Source organism: Silurus aristotelis (genome assembly GCF_946808225.1).
Source record: "Silurus aristotelis genome assembly, chromosome: 10".
NCBI lineage: Eukaryota > Metazoa > Chordata > Actinopteri > Siluriformes > Siluridae > Silurus > Silurus aristotelis.
The window spans coordinates 24,860,424-24,874,378 of record NC_139583.1 but is presented as its reverse complement, the minus strand read 5'-3'; the positions used below and the strand labels follow the sequence as shown (position 1 = coordinate 24,874,378).

General features: G+C 36.3%; 1 protein-coding gene across 1 annotated transcript in view; it reads left to right on the top strand.

Moving 5' to 3' along the window:
* Window positions 1–4,635: 4,635 nt before the first annotated feature.
* tmem91 (transmembrane protein 91) overlaps window positions 4,636–13,955 on the top strand; it is a 35,593-nt gene continuing 26,273 nt past the window's right edge. The window contains exon 1 of the mRNA XM_083553172.1: window positions 4,636–4,983. The gene's annotated coding sequence lies outside the window, so the exon portion shown is untranslated. The remainder of the gene's footprint in view (window positions 4,984–13,955) is intronic.

Below are 13,955 nucleotides of genomic sequence, written 5' to 3'. Positions count from 1 at the left end.
CTATGTTGTTTGCCATCTCATCAAGATGATCAGCAGTTATGGGTTTAATATAAAACTGAGATAAATCAGGCAGGTTATTTATGAATCTGTCCTTAGTGGTTGGAATAATAGTCCTACCAAGTCGATACCGTGGTGAAACACGGTTAATCTGCTCTACCGGTAGTGTGTACAGTAGGAGATAATGGTCTGTGATGTCATCATTCTGAGGTAAAATATTTATATCAGTGACGTCTGCTCCGTGGGATATTATTAAGTCTAGTGTGTGGTTAAAACGGTGGGTTGGTCTGGTGACGTTTTGTTTAACTCCAAAAGAGTTTAGTAAATCGACAAATGATAATCCTAGGGCATCGTTTTCATCATCTACATGAATATTAAAATCTCCTACAAGCAGCACTTTATCAAAGCTGATCAGGAGAAACAGAAAACAGGTATATATACAATGGTTCTAAGTTAATGGCACTGCTTAAAGATTTGCTGTTAAATATAGTTATATATTTATATGTATCATTATGTAAGAAAATAAAAACATTTCATAGGTTTCTTATTAAGTTTCTTTTTTATCCTGAAGTGCTAATGACCTACATCAACTACATTTCTGAAAGATTTATTTTTAACTAATCTATCATTCCGTAAGCACCAGATGTGTTTCAGCGTTCTCTAGTCAATTTCATGCCATGCAGCAGTGCTTGAAAAACATTTCGAATTGGCAACATCTGCTTGAAAGATCACAGAGACGTCTATACATCTATGAAGAACTTTGTTTTTTTTTTAACCAGTTATTTTAAGATGGAATTATTTTTTTTTTCACAAAGATTCCTGCTAACAGGAAGGAATGTTCACTTCAATATAACATTTTAGCAATATAATGATTACACGTGTGGAAATGGCTTTGCTTGGCTGCTTTTTGTGTGATAAGAACATTACTATCATAACATTCCCAGTTACATACAGTAATGTGTCTGACAACCAAATATGTTTTCAGCAAAATCTGAATTTAAGTCTATAAATTCTGTAAGTGTTAATAAACACTTTTCTAATAAGTTTATTTCTAAACTAAAACTGCTAACTAGAATGATGGTTTCACATACTGTGAAAGTGACCTTACTTTTAGTGGGGTAAAAGTTATTCAACTGTAAGATAAGTAATTAAGTAAGAATATAAGTAAGATATTCAACTATGCTGAAGCAAAGGTGAACATTTACGTAGTTGAGTATTTGAATGTCATAAACATTCAAATACTTAAAGATACTTAAAATTTACAAAAATATTTTGTTACTGTCCACCAATGATGTTTGCATGTTTTCTTGGGTTTGACTGAAGTCACATCCAGAGTGTGTTTCTACCTCACACCCAGTGTTCTTTGGATTTAACTTTGCAACTCTGACCAGGTGGTTTTAAGTGGTTACTGAAGATAAACAAAAAGTGTTAGCATTCATATACTAACAATGTCGTATAAACCATTAAAACCTTTATGTTAAAACCCCTTTAAACCTCTTTGAAATCTTGTAAACATACTTTAAACCAAAATAGATAAAAATAGAACCATAACATAAAATAAAATAACAAAAAACACAAAAAAAAAATTACTTAAAAAAAAAATCCTTTTAGTCTATTTAGTCACATGTTTAGTCAGGAAAGCGATCTGTGAACTGAACTGGGAACTTAACATGAACTGTGTTTGTAGCACTCAAAGAATGAAATCACTTATGTTAACTAATGCTGTTTGTATTTGCTTAGTCTTCCCTCTAGCTTTGTGTTTATCTGACTGGTGTGTAAATGTGGACATGATTTAAAGCTGGAAAGGCTATTAATCCTTGCTGTGCCAAACAACTGCCACAACAACAGAGCCAGACAAATGATAAGTCAAACAGACTTTCGTTACGCCACCTGACACAATCGCAAAAGTGATGCAAGATCATGTATATGAGGCAGACAAAAAGGAGAGACTGTGCAATGTCACAGAATACAAAAGTCTCTAAAATTACTGAAAACATTCATTTTTAGTCTCTGTATCAGGCTTTCTGCTTTTTACCCCAGCCAAGAAGAATCCAGGACAGAGCAGGAACATTTTCCCTCCTTGTTTTCTTCTTTTTACATGTAAATATTAGTAGTATGGTTCGTGCAAGATAAAGTGGGTCGCTTATAAATTTGCTAGGGATTTATTTGTAAAATCATACAACATTATAACATTATATTATAAGCTTATTTTTCATGCGCTGTCCCTGTTCTCTGCCTCCGTCTTATTTAATATTAATATGAACATACTGTGGAAATTAATATTTTTTAAGCACTCTGTGTCTGTAAATTCTACGAGCATGCATGCCTGCATACAAAGGCCTATTCATGTATTTATTTTTTTTACCAAAAGGAAACTAAGAAAAACAAGCACACAAAAGATACAACATCTCAAAAGATATGTTCATCATTCAGAGACATCAATTGTGGACCTGGTTAAAAGAATACATTATTCATTTGGCATCTGCAAGGACAACAGTGTGCTCCTTTTCACAAACTAAAGATATTTTTTTGTAAGCTTATTTTGAATGGGACACATTTTGTTTACAAATTTTTAAATATAGAAATAGAAAATTAGGTTTCAGGACAACCAACATATGGCACTGGACAAGCACATTAGCCCAGAAGTGCTACGTGGAATCCTGAGGTAATTTCCTATATTGTATGCCCCTCTGTGCCTTTATTACTTTCTAGATTGGTCATGTCAGTGTTTACCTGAATCCTCCACTAAAGAAGATTACATTCCCTCAGTGCTCATCTGATCGTTTTAGTCCACGATTGTCTAGACTAAACAACACTTCTCGAATCACAAAAGGAAAAACTGATTCTTATTGAGTGCTGAAATAAGAGACAGCATTGCTTCTCTAGTCTAGAGCCTCTTCTTCAATCACATGGGCACAACGTTGTGACTGGAGCGTGATTATATCATCACAAACACCACAGCTTTTAAAAAATCAACCAACAAGAAACTAACTCCCTCTGTGGAAATTGTATTGCATTTTATCATGGATACAGGAACTTTATCACTGGGGAGACATAGAAAAAGTAAGACAGATAACCCATTATAAACAAATCCAATCCAAATAGAGCTTTCAGAGATAGGCTGAAGTAGCAAAGTATTTTCGTCTTTATTACGATACTTAATCACATTTTGATTACAGTTGTCAACAGTTTGTATTTTTTGTATTTTCAGAAACTTTCACTTCTAGTTACAGTTGTATGCGCAAGACCACAAACATAACCCTATAGCTCTAGCTAAGGATCAGTATGTTATGTTTCGATACATAATACATTAAAAATTCAATACATTTAAGTACTTTTTTACTTTTATTGATGTGCAAATGTAAAAAGACAACTTCAACTTTTGTTGGAGTTATATTTTAGCTGTTCATATGTACTTTTATTCAAGTTAAAAATGTCAAATACTTTTTATTTAATTTATATTTTTGCTGTGTGTATTTTCATTCAAGTACAAATGTCAAAGGAGTACTTTAGTTTTGTCGAAGTTATATTTTATCTGTGTATCTTTCAGTCAAATACTAATGTTGCTAATTGCAGAAGGAGAAATATTGGCAAGAATGCAGTTTTTTTACATGGATAATGTATTGGCAACATGTTATGTAATACTGCACGGTGTTGGGTGTATTATTTAATTCTGTTAAGGAAAACATTATATGATGTATGACTGACCTCATTTTTTTCCCCCTGTAATATGGAATTGTTGTTTTACAGAATTTAAAGGTCATTCCTCCCAGGTGACATATATTTTTACTTTTACTTAAGTATGAATGTAAAAGAAGTACTTTTGCTTTTGTTCAAGTTATATTTTAGCGTCGTGGTTCTATTTTTAACTTAAGTAGAGATGTAAAATAAGTACTTTTGCTTTATTTGGAGTTATAATTTAGCTGTGTGGTTGTAGTTCTTACTTAAGAACAGATGTTAAATAAGTATTTTTGCTTTATATAGTTATATTTTAGACGTGTGGTTGTACTTTGTACTTAAGTACAGTTATAAAAGACCCTATGTTGCTTTTGTTGTAGTTATATTTTAGCTGTGTGGTTGTATTTTTTTACTTAAGAACAGATGTAAAATAAGTACATTTGCTTTTGTTGAAGTTATATTTAGACTTGTGGTTCTACTTTTAACTTAAGTAGAGATGTAAAAGAAGTACTTTTGCTTCATTTGGAGTTATATTTTAGCTATGTGGTTATATTTTTTACTTAAATACAGATGTAAAATAAGTACTTTTGCTATTGTTGAAGTTATATTTAGACGTGTGGTTGTACTGTGTACTTAAGTTCAGTTATAAAAGACCTTATGTTGCTTCTGTTGAAGTTATATTTTAGCTGTGTGGTTGTACTTTTTACTTGAGTACAGATGTAAAAGGAGTACTTGTGCTTTTGTTGGCGTTTTGCTTTGGTGTGTTACTCGAATAAAAGCTCAAGCACACATTTGAAGTTATATTTCAGATGGGTATTTGTACTTTTACTTAAATACAAATGCAAATGTAATGCCTTGGTTGGAGTTATATCGTGATGGGTATTTGTACTTTTCTTCAGGTACACCACTACGAGGCTGTAGCTAATAAATATTTTGTTGTGCACCCCTGATTATGTTTATGTCAGGGATAGAACATGGGCAGGCACTAAGACCCTGAGCTGCAGGATTCCTGTGGAATATAACTGAGGGCAGATAATAGAGGGAGATAGAGTCACGGAGGGAGAGAGGGAGATGACAGAAGAGGACAGAGTGCTTATAAAGAAAAACCACTGGAGTTTGAAAATGTTTGCAGAGAGACTTATACCGGCACAGGTGATATAAATATTCCGCTTTGACCCGGATTAAAGCCCCAGCACTTCATTTCCCCTCAGAAAGTCCTCGAGACTGTGCTGTGGTGAGGAGGAACCGGGCGCGCGCCTCCCCAGCGCGTGTGACAGGAGGCTGGTTCGACCATTGCTGTTAACTCAGGTAGCTGGAGATCATCTCACACACACACACACACACACACACACACACACACACACACACACACACACAATCAGCTTCAACTGAACCCCAAATCTCTTTCACACACTCATACACACACACACACACACACACACACACACACACACACTCACTCACTCACCACAAATCCTCAAGCAACAACAAACCCCACCATCCCAGGTATGAGACAGGTAGGATCTTATCTATTATATTAAATTCCTTTCATTAAAACGACACAAAGTGTGTTAGGGATATTTTATATTTTATTTCATATATATACACGTGTGTATTGATATAATAAATAGGCTAGAAACAATGGTAATGTGTCCTCAAAGCTCCAGTAGATATACTCTCAAACGTAATCTAGCTATTATTTATACATATATACATTTTCCTAAACCATAATAAACATGACTAGATATGACAGGTTCTTTCACCTAATTAAATTTGTAAAAAAAAAAAAAAAAATAGGATGAAAAATAAATATAACACCACCATCTCAGGTATGAGACAGGTAGGATCTTATCTATTATTTATCTATTATATTCAATTCTTATATATATTTATATATAATTAAATGCATGTATGTTATTACTAAATAAACATAAATGAATATATTATTAATAATAAAAGATTTACTCCTTTGTTTAGAAAACGAATATCTACATATATAATATTAAATAAAAAAAATATATGGTTCTTAAATAAGATATTTTTGTAAATTATATACCTCTAAATAAAATTTGAAGATAAACACTATAATCTAGATCTATAAATCTAGCATCAATATTCTAGTTTAGGATCTGTTTCCTGAGATCACGTCCTGTCCCGCTTTATTCTACACTACATGGCGGTTATACGATAATACTGTTTAATTAAAACGATTCAAGATTTACAACAACAAATTACAAATTCAGATTATCTGGAAATATAAAACACAGAGGTGACCGTTTTACAGCTATCGTAAAGCTGCCTTGTGACATTTTCCATTGTTAAATTGGAAAATAAAACTGCTGAATAAAATACAAAAAATTAAGCAATTATGGTGCTTAATAATATTTTCTTTAATTATATTCCTATTAAAAATGTAGAAATATATACCCTAAAGGTACCACTATCCATTAATACCTTAGTTTAGTCCCTAATCTGCATTCTCAAGTATTTAATATATTAACTGTAGTAGTTTTTTTTTTTAAGTTTCTTCTCATAAAACTTCTCATCTATCAAACAAAGCACAAAATTTTTGTCCGGGTTCACTCGTGTGAATTCTCATCATCAGCGATGCATAAAGTGCTCATGTACTGTAGGTCAATCTGACACTAGTTCCCCCCCCCCCCCCACACACACACACTCATCGATGTCCTGAACTCGGATTCTGATTTGCATACGAGTTAATGGGCGCCAGTTTCTCTGCCCAACAACAAAGGGCAGTCTTTTTAATCTGATCATTTGCGGGTATTTTTTCTCCCTGCGTTAACACAGTGCCAGGTTGATGTAATGAGGATGCAAGGTTCACGCTGATTGCACACACTGCATTAGGGTTGGGTTATTGATGCTCTGCAGTGGCTGGTGTTGGCAAGGACACTGCTGAAACACTGCACTCGTTCCACTACTTCAGTACATCAGCATGCTCGAATATAAACAATGTTCATTTCCTGCTCAGTGTGCTCCAAAGGACCATACAGCCACGCATTATTAATATTTAATATAATTGTTTTATTTATTTTTTCAATTTAAAGCATAACTTACACACTTAATGTTGCCTGGTGTTCTACACACTTTGAGACTTTCTTTCTCATAGCCACACACTTTACACACACACAAACCTTTGAGCCTGGTCTCCTTGTTAAAACCATATTTCAGATTACAGTTAAAAGGGATTATGAGATTGCATACGGTATGCACGCGTCATTGGCTTTAACAGCAGCCGAATCTCATTTCCTTCTTTTCAGGGAAAGCGGAATAACACTTCACTGGAATGGCGTGCAGGACAGAAGAGTGTGTGTGTATAGCTCGATCACTTTATCCCACGCTGTGCGCTGTTGTATTTTGCAGCTCCCGGTGTGTTAGCAAGATCCTAGCGTAGGTGACAAACAATTAGCAGCCACTTATGTCCTACACTGATTGCAATGATAATTATAATTCAGTAACACTCGTTCATCCAGACAGGAATTCAGCCTTGCATATCTAAGCATGTGCTCATTCACCAAGTGTTTGGGAGTAAGGGTATAGTAGATTAACCAGCGAAGGCTGTTCATGTAATTACACGAAAGGGATAAAATCTAATATCTATAAATCGCCGGACAAAGATATCAGGTCTCCTCAGTGGAAAAATCAGGGGCAAACTATTGCAGTCATTAATCAGTTCAATTGTTTCAGTTAAACAATTTATTTAGATTATTTATTGAACTTTCCTAAATCCTGCCACCGTCTAAGCCAGGTTCGATAGTTCACACTATTCACTGAATCACTGGAAATGTTTTACCTCATACCTAATGGGCTTAAATAGGCCTTGCTGAACTCTCAGAATTAACTGAGCGGCTAAATGAGAGAGAAGAGAATCTCAGGTATGAGCAACAAAATTACTGATTTGAACACTGACCCACTGAAAGAGAGAGGGCTGTATATCGGTCCTGACAAAAAATCAGTGACATAAACACATTGACTTATACAGGAGAAGAATCCGTAATGAGTCAAAGAATCATGGACTCACACAGCACCTCGCTGAACAAAAGAGGACACTATATCGGTCATTACCAAAAGACTCACCGACTCAAACACTGACTTACTGAAAGAAAGAGAACTGTATCTCGTTTAGGTTTAAGAGACTCACTGACTCAAACACTGACTAACTGAAAGAAAGAGGACTGAATCTCGGTTATGGCTAAGAGACTCACCGACTCAAACACTGACTTACTGAAAGAAAGAGAACTGAATCTCGGTTATGGCTAAGAGACTCACCGACTCAAACACTGACTTACTAAAAGAAAGAGGACTGAATCTCGGTTATGGCTAAGAGACTCACCGACTCAAACACTGACTTACTAAAAGAAAGAGGACTGAATCTCGGTTATGGCTAAGAGACTCACCGACTCAAACACTGACTTACTGAAAGAAAGAGGACTGAATCTCGGTCATGGCTAAGAGACTCACCGACTCAAACACTGACTCACTGAAAGAAAGAGAACTGAATCTCGTTCAGGTTTAAGAGACTCACCGACTCAAACACTGACTCACTGAAAGAAAGAGAACTGAATCTCGGTCATGGCTAAGAAACTCACCGACTCAAACACTGACTCACTGAAAGAAAGAGGACTGAATCTCGTTCAGGTTTAAGAGACTCACCGACTCAAACTTTGACTCACTGAAAGAAAGAGGACTCAATCTCGTTCAGGTTTAAGAGACTCACTGACTCAATCACTGACTTACTGAAAGAAAGAGGACTGAATCTCGGTCATGACTAAGAAACTCACCGACTCAAACACTGACTCACTGAAAGAAAGAGGACTGAATCTCGGTTATGGCTAAGAGACTCACCGACTCAAACAGAGACTCACTGAAAGAAAGAGGACTGAATCTTGGTAATTAGCAAAAGACTTGTTGACTCAAATACTCACTTAATGAATAAGAGAGGACAGAATGTTATTCTTGACAAAAAACTCAAATAGAGACTCACTGACTTGCTTAACGAGGAGAACGAGGGGACAGAATCTCAGTCATGAACCAAAAATTCACAGACAGAGTCACTAAGTTTGCTGTTGCCAGAGAGTGTTTGTTTGTTGTTTTTATTTGTGAAGTAGCAAATGAACAAGATACAAACAACTGGAATTGAAATCTTTGACCTCAGTGAGTCGTTTGAAAAGACCGAATCAGTCAATCAAGAAAATGTGTCTACATGGAATGCAGTATAATGAGGAATATTGTGAGAGCACATTATGATACTAAATAATAATTAAGGGTATTATTAGTGCTTTCATAATAGTGACACTGTTTCTACACTAAATAAACAAAAGTATTGGGACACCTGACTTTTCCAGCTGTTTGCAGTTTTTAAACCGTTTCGACGAAATTGGACAAACAATAGAATTGAATATCTCTTCATGCAGCAGCATTAAATTTTCTTTTCATTTGAACTTCGAGACCCAAACCTGTTCCAACATGACAGAGCCTCTGTGCACAAAGCACATGAATTATATAGTCTACATGCGCTGGAGTGGAAGATCTTGAGTGGCCTGCTATCGAGCTCTGACCTCAACTCTTTTAAACATCTGTGGGTTTAAATGGAACTCTGGAAACCCAGGCCTCCTCATCTTACATCATGACTTTACTAAAACCCTTGTGGCCGAATGAGCACAAATCTGCACACCACATTTCAAAATCTAGTGGAACATCTTCCCAGAAATATGGAGGTTATTATGAAGCAAAAGGGGATTGAATGTTGAATTGGGTGAATGAATCATAGATGAATCTTATGGTTAGGTGTCCACAAACTTTTGTCGTTCATATAGTGTTGTAAAATATATGAAGGTACTGCATGTACTTATTTATTAGGTACATACCTGGTGCTGAGTACCACCGAGTTCTTGTATGCTCATCTCTCTGATGTAGACTTGAGGTCTTGACATTGACTGCACAATCCTCACGTCAGCTAAAAAGGGAAAGTGCTTATGCTTGTCTCGCTCATCACTTTACTGCATTAACATCAACAGCATTCTGGAAACATGTTCAGTACAAAAAAACACTGGAAGTCGTCTTTAAAGACGATTGGACCAAGAAGTGATTATTCTCTGTTGAAAGCAAATACGTGATCCGTTCAGTCATCTGTTCATCCACTGCAAGATAGATAGATAGATAGATAGATAGAGAGATAGAGAGATAGATAGAGAGATGTGAGGAATTCCTAGCATTTAAATACCGAATAAACACATTCTTTTTTTTCTATAGAAAGCAGGATCGAGTTCTTTGCAGTATAAAATGTTTGTTTTGTTTTTACTTTAAGTTTTAAAGATCTTCAAACAACAAACAATTTATGTAGCATTTGTTCTAAATGTTTATAGTAGTATGCACGCATTTACCATTTTTTTAGGGATTTACTCCATAATTTTTCCTGGAAATTCATATCATTATAGGAAAGTTGTTTAAAGGACCCCATGTTGACTCGAATCAGAACTTTGCAGTACAGTTTGTTAGCTTGTTCAGCGAACACTTCATACACGAAACGTAATGGAAATCTGATCAAATATCAGTTAATATATATTATATATAAAACCCCAGCCATTAGGGTTGCACAAGCCAGTGCACTCTTAGTGCCGGTCACAAGCCCGAAAAAATGGGGAGGGTTGCGTTAGGAAGGGCATCCAGCGTAAAAACATGTGCCAAATCAAACATGCAGATCATGAATATGGATTATCCGCTGTGGTGACCCCTAATGGGAGAAGCTTTAGCATGAATAACAGCTTTACACACTCATGGCATTCGGACGGCTCATTTCTCCAAACATTGAGCTAAAATACTTTGCCATGCCTCTTGTATGCCTCATGCCGCGGTCACTGAAGAGGCCATTCCATTCTAGATAACACTCCACCTGCTGTTTTAGATCAATCTGAAAATCTCTCCTGTTCTTGATCTGACCCAAGTTCTTCTGCTTATAAACAAAAGGAACATGCATGAGTCTCAAAAACGATAAAGATAAATAGGTGACCAGTAAATATTTCTGATTTTCCCGGCTAGTTATTTGGACTTCCAGGCAGGTATACAAGCATAACATGAGACCGGACAGTACATTGGAGCAGGACTTTGGTTGGCATGATGAGCTAACCAATGAATTTGTAATTTATGCACACCTGGACCAAAACTATCCCGTAGACCTGGAAACCGTTTGGAAACGGATACTGACGAAGGGCGAGAAATCCACGCGGATTAACATGGTGTTAATACAGTGTTAAGCAAGTGTAGCTTATATACACATAAAATGCCGTATACTCTTTGCACATGCTCTGTGAACTGCAGTCTTGTGGAAAAACCAAACAAAAGAGCTGAAAGATTTATCATCAGCACATTTCCGAACACCACCATCTCTCTCTCTCTCTCTCTCTCTCTCTCTCTCTCTCTCTCTCTCTCTCTCTCTCTTTCTTTCTCTCTCTCTCTCTCTTGTGCCAACGACGCCTGAGGGTGGAAGAAAATCACCCAAGTTCTTCACAAATGGCTACTCTATAATATTGACTGCCTTTCACTAACTCGAGAGAGGAGCGTGCACATGTGGGAGAGGAAAGAGAAAAAGCATAATAAGGCGAAGTTGAGAGCTGACTGATTAATGTGCTCATTTGCAAACACATACGCCGTGCAGCATGATTTCCGAAAAAAAATAATAATCCCCTCACTCCGAATTCGTTCCTTCATTATAATGTCATTTGGGAAGAATTATCCAGCTTCCATTCCGCTCATAATGTGACACCACTGAGCTCGAGGCATTAGCGTGGTGGAATTAGCGAAGCGGAGAAGTTCGCCGGAGTGCAGAGGTGGCAAATCAGGTTCTGGTCCATTAATAACAGGAAGTACCGTACATACACACGCCGGATAGCACAACTAATGCCTGCGCACACATCTTGTGTGCTAATGAGCAACGCCTACTCGCTCTTCATTGTGCCAAGGACGGGGTGTGAAAAGACCTGCTTCATTACTGAAACTCCAATACATCCTGCGTAATAGCAGCTGCATCATACATTTTTTTTGTTGTTTTTTTTCCTGCTCAAATTTGTCATGGTGCAGCTGAAAAAGGTTCGCATAGGGCAACTAAGATGACTGTACAGTGGCGACAGCGGTTATTTCAAATTGTGTTTTTGCACATGCAGTATTGGCGAAGCATGAAAAAGTAAATCGAGACAACATTCAGTTCAATTACTAGGGAGAGTGTACGACAAATCTATTAGTGTTATGGTTGCAATGAATATGTTAAAAAATACAATAAACTAAATGAGAAATGTAGAAAATTTACACTATATGGAGAAACGTTTGTGGACACCTGACTTTAAGGTTCCTACTTTCATTTTTTTTCAAAAGTGTCAGAAAACACTGGGGGCGCTATATTGCTGTGCAAGAGGACTATTTTAAAGGTGATATTGTGTAAATGTAAACTCACATCATGCTGATTTCACACACTTATCTGCACACATCAACATCGTGTAGCTGTAATAAATGGACATTCGGTGCCACCCAGATGGGGACTGGTTTCCTCTTGAGGCTGGTTCCTCTCAAGGTTTATCCTTCTGCTGTCTCAGGGAGTTTTTCCTCGTCACAGTCGCCCCCCCCCCCCCCCCGGCTCGCTCATTATAAACAAACTTAGACTTAAAAGAGGAATCTCATTAATTTTTTCTTACCACAATATCTGTGTTAAGATGCTTGGAGACAGTGTCCATTGTTAAAAGCGCTACACAAATAAAAACGAATTGAATTGAACTTATATAGTTAACGGATGTCTCTGAATTCAAAACAGTCATAGGAGCCATGAAGCGGAAATCAATTTCTTTCTCAGCACAGAGTTCAACGCGGTGTTGTATGCTGGATTGAATGTTTTTTCCGAAATCCCACTCCTGCTTTGCCGCTGAAGTCATTTTTCTAATTAAGTCAGTTGGTTCAGCGTTAAAGAAAAACAAATACATATAAACCAGTCGTTTAAACATTTTCCTGAGGTTTCTTTTAGGAAAAGAAGAGAACCGACAAGACTTCAGAGCTGTCTCAGTTTTCCTTCAGGGAACTCCAGTTTTCTTCGATCTCCCTGTAAAGTGGATTGACTAATTTAATTTCCTTGTAAGTGTTGAAAAAGCCTGGAAGCGTATATCTTTTTTTGGAAACTTCACGACCCTGATCAGGATAGAGTGCTTACTTAAAAGCAAAAATGTAAATATAAAATAAAGCAAAAGAAAGTAGACAAATGCAGGATACATAATTCCACATGATAACAAGTCAGGAGTGTGCGATTGAACACAAATTAGGATGCAATTTCATTGAAAGAGAAAGGACATGTTAATAATTCAGTCTAGTTTGGACTAATATATGCACATTAACATTCGATTGAACAGTAAATACTCGGTTACTGTAATAAATATTTGAATACACATTGGGCGCATATCAAACCTACGGGTGCAATTTTATGGGAATTTTCAAGACTGGAAACTTCCCATGGTAATTAATGGAAATATATGGAAATGAATGTTAATAAACTGGGAATTTAGGTTAGCCAATAACAGGGAATCACACATCGCACTTACTGCAGGGCTTCTGAGGCCACACCCCCTACATAACATAACACAGATCATTTATTCAATCCCTCACACAAAATAATGCCCATAAATGTCCATTTTGGGCAAGTACTTTCGTAAATTACATAAACATTACATCAATTTATGTTGCGTAATGCTGCGTGTAAGCTATTGTACAACAAAATTTACTAAATTAAAGTCATTTTTTAAAAATCTGTATGAGTTTGCATGCATGTTAACTTATGACCAAACAAATGTTTGTTTGTATATGATACAGTTTATATACATTTCCCAAAATTTCTAATTAATTCCCGTGAATTCCTGTAAAGTTCCTAAAATTCTTGAATTTTGTAAATATGCCAACTTGGAAACTTAACAGGAATTTATGGAATTTACAGGGATTAATAGGAATTAATTAGATTTTTTTAGGAAATGTATATAAACTGTATCATATATGAACATAATTGTTGGTGTATGATACAGTTCCCTGTCCCCTGAACCCCCCCCCCCCCCCTTTCTTTAAAGCCATTATCACAGCACCCTGTCATTGGTGTTTTATTCAATCTGTCAATTATACAGTAGTGTATTTTAGCTATAAACACTTTCACTTCCCGGCCTCTAAGCAATACATGTCATGTTTCCTCCGAGTGTTTCAAAGCACTGACATTAGAGACTCCTTCTAAAGAAATGTATCCT